Below are 7,377 nucleotides of genomic sequence, written 5' to 3' on the forward strand. Positions count from 1 at the left end.
AAAAGAATGTGAATATTATTTAATTAGGGGATATACTTAAAATCAAATACGAGCACAAATAATTGAAAATGATGAACAACCCATCGTCAGAAAAAGGTGATGATCAGTGTGTGATAATGGATAGTAAAATAATCGTCGACAAGGAAGGGAACACGTTGCAAAAAATTGTCTAATATTCTTCTTTTTTAATCATAGTCAAATCTTTAGATAAAATGAAAATTTATTATGACACCAAAGCACAAAGTTCCATTTAAAAAAAAAAAAAGAAGAAGAAGAAGAAAGAGTTACGTGCACGTGTTACTCATCTACCAATTACTACAACATTTAATTCTGGATAAATTATCAATTAAAGTTGAAAATAAATTGATCACTACATATTTGATTAAAATTACTAGGGTTAAATACACGTTGCACCCTGAATTATACATTTTGTCTCATTTACACTCCTAATGTATGGAGATAACAAATACATCCCTGACAAAATAATTTGACATTGATAAGACAAAATGCCCTTCTCATTTACCCCTATACTTTTTTATTCTACTTCGTAAAATTGTTTTATTAAAATATCTCCCCCAAACTATTTTTAGTGATTTAAAATTTTACTCGTATTTTCTTTTAAAAATAAAATTTATAATCTATATTTTTTTATAAATTATGGAATAGAAAAAATATTTATAGGCTTTTAATATATGCAAATATATTTTACAAAGTAAATAAATTATGTTAAAAAGTACATGTAAATATGTGTCAATACATAATGCATATAATATTATAGAAAAAGTATATATTATATAACTTATAAATTTTTATTATTATATGTCCAAATAATAAAAATATATCATATCATTATTTAAAAAATATAGAATATTATATATTAATTATATTATAGATTAGCATATTTTACAGTATATATATGTTCGATGTAATATTTTAAATTTGTATTAATAATTTATTTTTAAAAAAATTCAATATATATAACATCACAGCAAAAAATTATGTAAATTTGTTAGCAGTTGTGTAAAAAATATAAGAATTGTAAATTTATGGAGTTTATATAGTTCTATACTTAGTATAAAAATTATAAATTTTTGGGTAGTGTTTATTTTAAATAAAAAATTTATAATAATTGAGATTATATTTAGGAGAACGATTGTAATAGAGATATTTAAGAGGTGTAAATAATAAGGGTATTTTCATCATAAAAAATTAGTGTATATCATGAGGGACCATTTTGTTACGTTTTATAGTTCAAAGGTATAAATGCACTTTATGCATAGTGCATGGGTACAAAGTGTATTGACCTAAATTAAAATGCACAGTAGGTCGGGTTAGACCTGTTGAAATAGGTGATCAAGAGCCAATTAGATTGGTTGTTTTCTATTCTCCAATCTTTATCGAATAATATTAGATTGATGAATACGGTAAGAATTCATCAAGTTGGCATTGTTTTTGTTGTGCTTACCACTAATGTTGAATAGGGTTTTAATATCACATCAAAATGCCCACAGACCAAAAGGTTACACCCATAGAGTTGGGTTGCACATAGATATGGCAGCTATGAAACCAACTCTTGAGAGTCGGTTTGAAATATTCTAAGTCGAGGATCTCAAGATAGGGCACCGAGAGTCCATAGAGACTTGCACTAAATATTGTAGTTGTGTTTTGTATGTTGGAGACATAGGTCGTCTGTGTAGTTTTAGTAAGTTAGTTGGCAAAGTAATCGACTGACTGAACTGACTGGCGAAAATCGTCATATGGAAGCCTTGAGGGTTTGGTCAGTATGGATTCCTAGTTTCAATAGTACAAGATAAGTCCTTGAACTTAACGAATCATGGTAGTCGCATGCATACGAACATTGTATACTGGATATGGGGAGAGGTGGTTGTGTCGTGAAGCATGGTCATCATAACCCTTATTCGGTGTAGTTGGAGTAACGGTGGATTCCTGAATCTATCCCTTATCAGTATGTAACAGCAGTCCCCTATCAGTATATGACAGCAATGTCTCCTATACACTCCAAGACCCTTTTACACCCTCAAATTCTATGGCCACAGTGACTGAATGAATGGATAGTATATATGCCTAGTCAAGGATGAAACTGGTACCCAATTTCATGCCCTAGACTAAATCCAGGAGACTATTGACTGTAGGACCGTACTCATATGAATTTGGAGCCTAAATGTTTACGCCACAAATCACCTAGTCACTAGTGCCGTTGACTATTGCTAGATGGCCACCCATGGTAACGGGCTATTTTCTATTGGAATGGGTGAAGAAAAGCCAATTGGATTGGTGGTTTTGAGAACCATTCAAGCAATCTTTATTTAAGCAATGTTGTCCTGATGCATGTGGTAAGAATTCATCGTCGGCACACGTATTTGTTGTTTTTACCAAATTACGTCAAGCACTGTTTAGACGTCACAACTGATGCCCACATACCACGTTAATAGCTATGCAACAATTGGATTGCGCATTGGATGACGGTCATGAAACCAACTATTTAAGGTTGGGTTTGAAATGTTCTAAGTCGAGGACCTCGAGACTAGGCATCAAGAGTCCTACTCAGACTTGCATTACTGCATTCATTTGATGAGTGTCGTGTTTCATCGGCGACAAACATGGGACATCTATGCAATCTTAATGGGTAGATTAGCTAGGTGTCGAATCGACTGAATTGACTCTCGAGGATCGTCATATGTAAGCCTTGGAGGTTTGGTCGGTATGACTTGAGTCTTCGGCCCAATAGTACGGGAATAGTCCTCGACTTGAGAAATCACGGCAGTCACGTACATGTGATGATTGTATCTTAGATTTGTGCGAGAGGTCATCGTGTCTCAGACATGGTCATCATAAGCCTTCTCTAGTGCAGTCAAAGTATGTAGCAAGGACAGTGAGTTCCAAGAAGAGGATCTGTTCCCTGTCAAAACGTGGCCGAGGTATCTCCTATGCACTTGGAGATGCATCTACGCTCTATAAAGTTGTGGCCACAGTCATTGGTCAAATAGGAAGAAGAGGTTCCTATGTCCAACAATTTGGCGTAACGCGATCTCAAGTGTTAAGCAAAGAAGCTTAGTCCAAGATGAGCCGACGCCCAATTCCATGCCCTAAATTAAGACTCGGAGATGGTAGACAGAAGGACCGTACCTATATGGACTCGGGAGCCTAAAAGTTCACATGAATTTTCGCCTACTCTCTAGTGCCATGGACCGTTGCTAGACGGCTACCAATAATGACGGGCTCTCTTGATCAAGGGGTTGATTAAGAATTATTAATTAAATTAGATTTAATTAATAATATTGTTAGACATTGGCCCAGTTCTAGCTGAAAGGTGAACCTAAAGAGTCACACAAAAATCACCGAAAAGGGACAAAGAATTAATTGAAATTAATTCCATAAGTAATTGAATTACTTATATATGAGAGGGATCCATTGGATGGATAAGCCCAAGGATAAACAAATTAGATTAATTTATATTGGGCTTGCTCTTGTTATTTAATAAGTTGGACTTATTATTTAATAAAGCGTTATTGAGCTCATATATTTAATTAAATTACATATATGATGGACTTAATAAGTGAGCTTTAATTAAATTAGATTTAATTAATTGGGCCTTGTATCTTAATTAATTAAAATCAGCCCAAGCCCATTAATTAAGTTGGTGAAAATTATTAGAAAAGAAAATTATTGACTAACAAATTCACTTTTAGAAAGTGCCATATTAGTCATCATTTATTTAGATTAAATAATTTTATTACCTTAGGGATGGTTAAATGAACTTAAACATATTTTCCTGCATCCATTCAAGGTATATATGTGTATTGGTTATTTAAAATAACTAATAAATGAATACACAATACACAAAGAAAATGATTTCGTCTCTACTAATTCCACCATTCGGCCACCCCCATCCTCTCATACACACTTGGTATGATTTCTCCCTAATTTTCTTCTAGCAAAGAGAATTGAGGGATCCCAATTCCGGTATGCTGTGAACGCAACTTTAGAGGGCTTCTACATTGAAGCCTTGCGTGAACGGATAAAAAACGAATGTGATCCGAAGTAAATCAAAGAAAGAGATAATTCTTGATTTACGTTTTAGTACCTCTCGTATTTCATTCAACCAACAGCCCCGTTAATTTTATTGTCGTTTATTATTGTTAACTACATCGAATGCCCGGGAACTCCAAGGGTGCACCCCCTGGAACTATGATTTTATTGCGATCTCATTTTGATTTATGGATTTTATATTATCGTCGCTTTCGCTTTCACGTTCCCAGGCCGGTCCATTTGCACCTCCCGGTGCCTTTCATTTTTTATTATCAATTAAATAAAAATAAATTGATTAATTAGATTAATTAATTATGCTGATCACACGAGTCCAAGTCTAGCTAAGGGTGAACATAAATAATCACACACTTATCACTGGGATGTGATGGAATTAATTTAGAATTACTTTTAGAAGAAATGGATTGAATTAATTGGGCTAAATTAATTTCTTGGGGAGTATAAATGATTGGATCATTTTTATAAAAAATCTATGGGTTGGATTTTTTCAAAAATTAATTAATTGGATTAATTAATTTTGATTTGGCCTTTTAAGTTAATTGTATTAATTTAATTGAGCTCAATTTAATTTATAAATTAAGATAGAGAGTGTGCTTGGGTCTTTTAATTGGACTAAGAGACATGGATTTATTAAATAGACTTAGAATTAAATTGAATTTAATTTAAGTCTATTGAACCTTAGATTGATTCATTTAAATTAAGGCCTAGTCTATTTAAACCAAGCCCACGACCTGGTTTGACCTAGTCTAGGTCAGAAGAAAAGATGACTTACTTTTGGGGGTGGCTTGGACAAATTTTGACTTAAAATAAATCTAAAAGTTTAGCCATGTGGTTGTAGGTTGAGGATAGGATGAAAAAAAGTGTATATACAAGAGACTAGATCTTTGATATACATGGATCTATCCTAACAGCCATGACACACATGTTTTTTCTCTTTGGTACAGATATTTTTCTGCCATCTTTCTCTCCTCTCGCAATCAAAAACCACTCCAAGAACCCTAGTTCTATTCTTGATCTTGAATCAAAGATTCAACAAGAAAGATTAATCCGTTAATTCAATAACGTGCTATTGATCTTTTGCTCTTCCTGTTTCCTTTCTTGTTAGCATGAGGAGGAGACGATCTCCAGGGGTGGTGTGGATGGTTTAGAGGGTCTCTTCATTGAGTCTAACCGTTGGAGCAGAGAATTGGAACAACACAAGAAGTTGATTAAAGAAAACTATGAGAGTGAGATTTTTATTTAAGTACATGTTCCTCTCAAGTTTCCTTGTGTTCTTGGCCTAATCTATTATTAGTGCGCCAAACGCCGGGAACAAAAATCAAGGGTACACCCCTTGTTCGGGTATAAGGGTGTAAACGAGTTGAGCTTGACCAAAAAAAGTCGAGTTCTCGAGGTTCAGTTGATTTTTTTATTATTATAATTATTATTAGATTAAATCATGGGAATCACCAAATTTTTACATAATTTTATAAGTAATAAAATAGATTGCATAATGTATACTATATTATAAATATACCAAAATATAGCATGAAATTTTAATTTATTGTTATAATATAAACTACTTATTAGTTTAGTAGTAATATAATTAGTAAAGTATACAAAAAAAAGTCATAGTGAACAATTTAAAATTATAGAAAAGTATCCATTTTCGAAAATAATGTAATTGAAATACATAAAAATATTTTATAGTTGAGATAAATATATGTTCACAATCTGTAATAAATTTATATATTTCTAAATGTTAGTATTACATTGATGTAATTATCATCGTATATTGTTGAACAACATGAGTTAATCGTACTCGGAACATATGAATAATCAAAATTCAAATCAAACTTACAGAAAAATAAATTTAGTAAAGTTTTAGACTTATTGAATATATGAATGTCAAAATATCGTACTTGGAACATAAGAATAATCATTCAAGTCGATGTATCGTTGAATCAGGCCATGTGATTTTAAATCAGACCATCTGATATGATCTAATAGACACAACCTTATATATATATATAAATTTGGTATAATTCGGGAGCCCGAATTTTAAGATATTGTAATTGTTGATTAAACTTTTTGATCACATTATATATAATAAAATTATTTAACCATCACTGTTATTATCATTATCATTATTTTTTGATTGATTCATAGGAATCACTAAATTTTGACATAAATTTATAAGTAATACAATAGATTGTATAATACATAGTATGTATCTTGATATAAATAAAAAATTCAGAAATAGATAAAAAAAATCATAAGTGAATTATTTATAAATTTAAAAAAAGTATAACACAATAGAAATATATATTAAAATATAACATAGAGTTTATATGTGTTATATTAAATAATAATTTTAATTATAAAAAAATATTATAACTTACTAAGTTGTTGAATAAATTTATTTTTGTACAAAGATTAAATGTATAAATAAAAGTACCACTAAGAACAAGGGAGAAAAACACACCAAGTGTGCTTAGAAAGGGGGCAACCGATTTGTAGCGTTCTAGGGTAGGAATAATTTTTGTGTTGTGTAATGTTTTTATTAGTTCTTCCAAATAACTAATATATATACCTTGTATGGATGTACTAGAATGTGTCTAGGTTCATTCCAATCAATAAGGTAATATATTCTTTATTCCAAATAAAGAATGACCAACATAGCACTTTCCAAAAGTGAGAATTGCTAGTCAATTATTTCCTTTCCTAAAATTATCCAATGAGTTGGTGCTTGGTCGATTTTATTGAGACAAAATACAAGGCCCAACTAATTTTAATTAAATTCAATTTAATTAAAATTCGCATAATTAAGTCCATTATACATTTAATCCAATTAAATACATGAGCCAAAAAAGCCTTTATTAATTAATAAGTCCACCTTATTAAATAATAAGGGCAAGCTCAATATCAATTAATCCTATTAATTTATCCTTGGGCTCCTCCATACAATGGATCTCTCATTTGTAAGTAATCCAATTACTTATGAAATTAATCCCCAATTAATTCTCCATCCCTTCTTGATGATTTGTGTGTGACTTTTTAGCTTCACCTTTCAGCTAGATTGGGGCTAGTGTCAAGCACTATTATTAATTAGATCTAATTTAATTAATAATTCTCGATCAACCCTTCATCAAGAAAGCCAGTCACCATGGGTGGCCGTCTAACAACGGTCCATGGCACTAGAGACTAAGCAAATATCCATGTGAACTTTTAAGCTCTCGAGTCCATATAGGTATGGTCCTTCCAATACTGTTTCCCAGCCTTAGTCTAGGACATGGAATTAGGTGTTGGCTCCCATCATGGACTAGGCGT

Source organism: Sesamum indicum, linkage group LG10, assembly GCF_026168435.1.
Source record: "Sesamum indicum cultivar Baizhima isolate 11 linkage group LG10, ASM2616843v1, whole genome shotgun sequence".
Taxonomy (NCBI): domain Eukaryota; kingdom Viridiplantae; phylum Streptophyta; class Magnoliopsida; order Lamiales; family Pedaliaceae; genus Sesamum; species Sesamum indicum.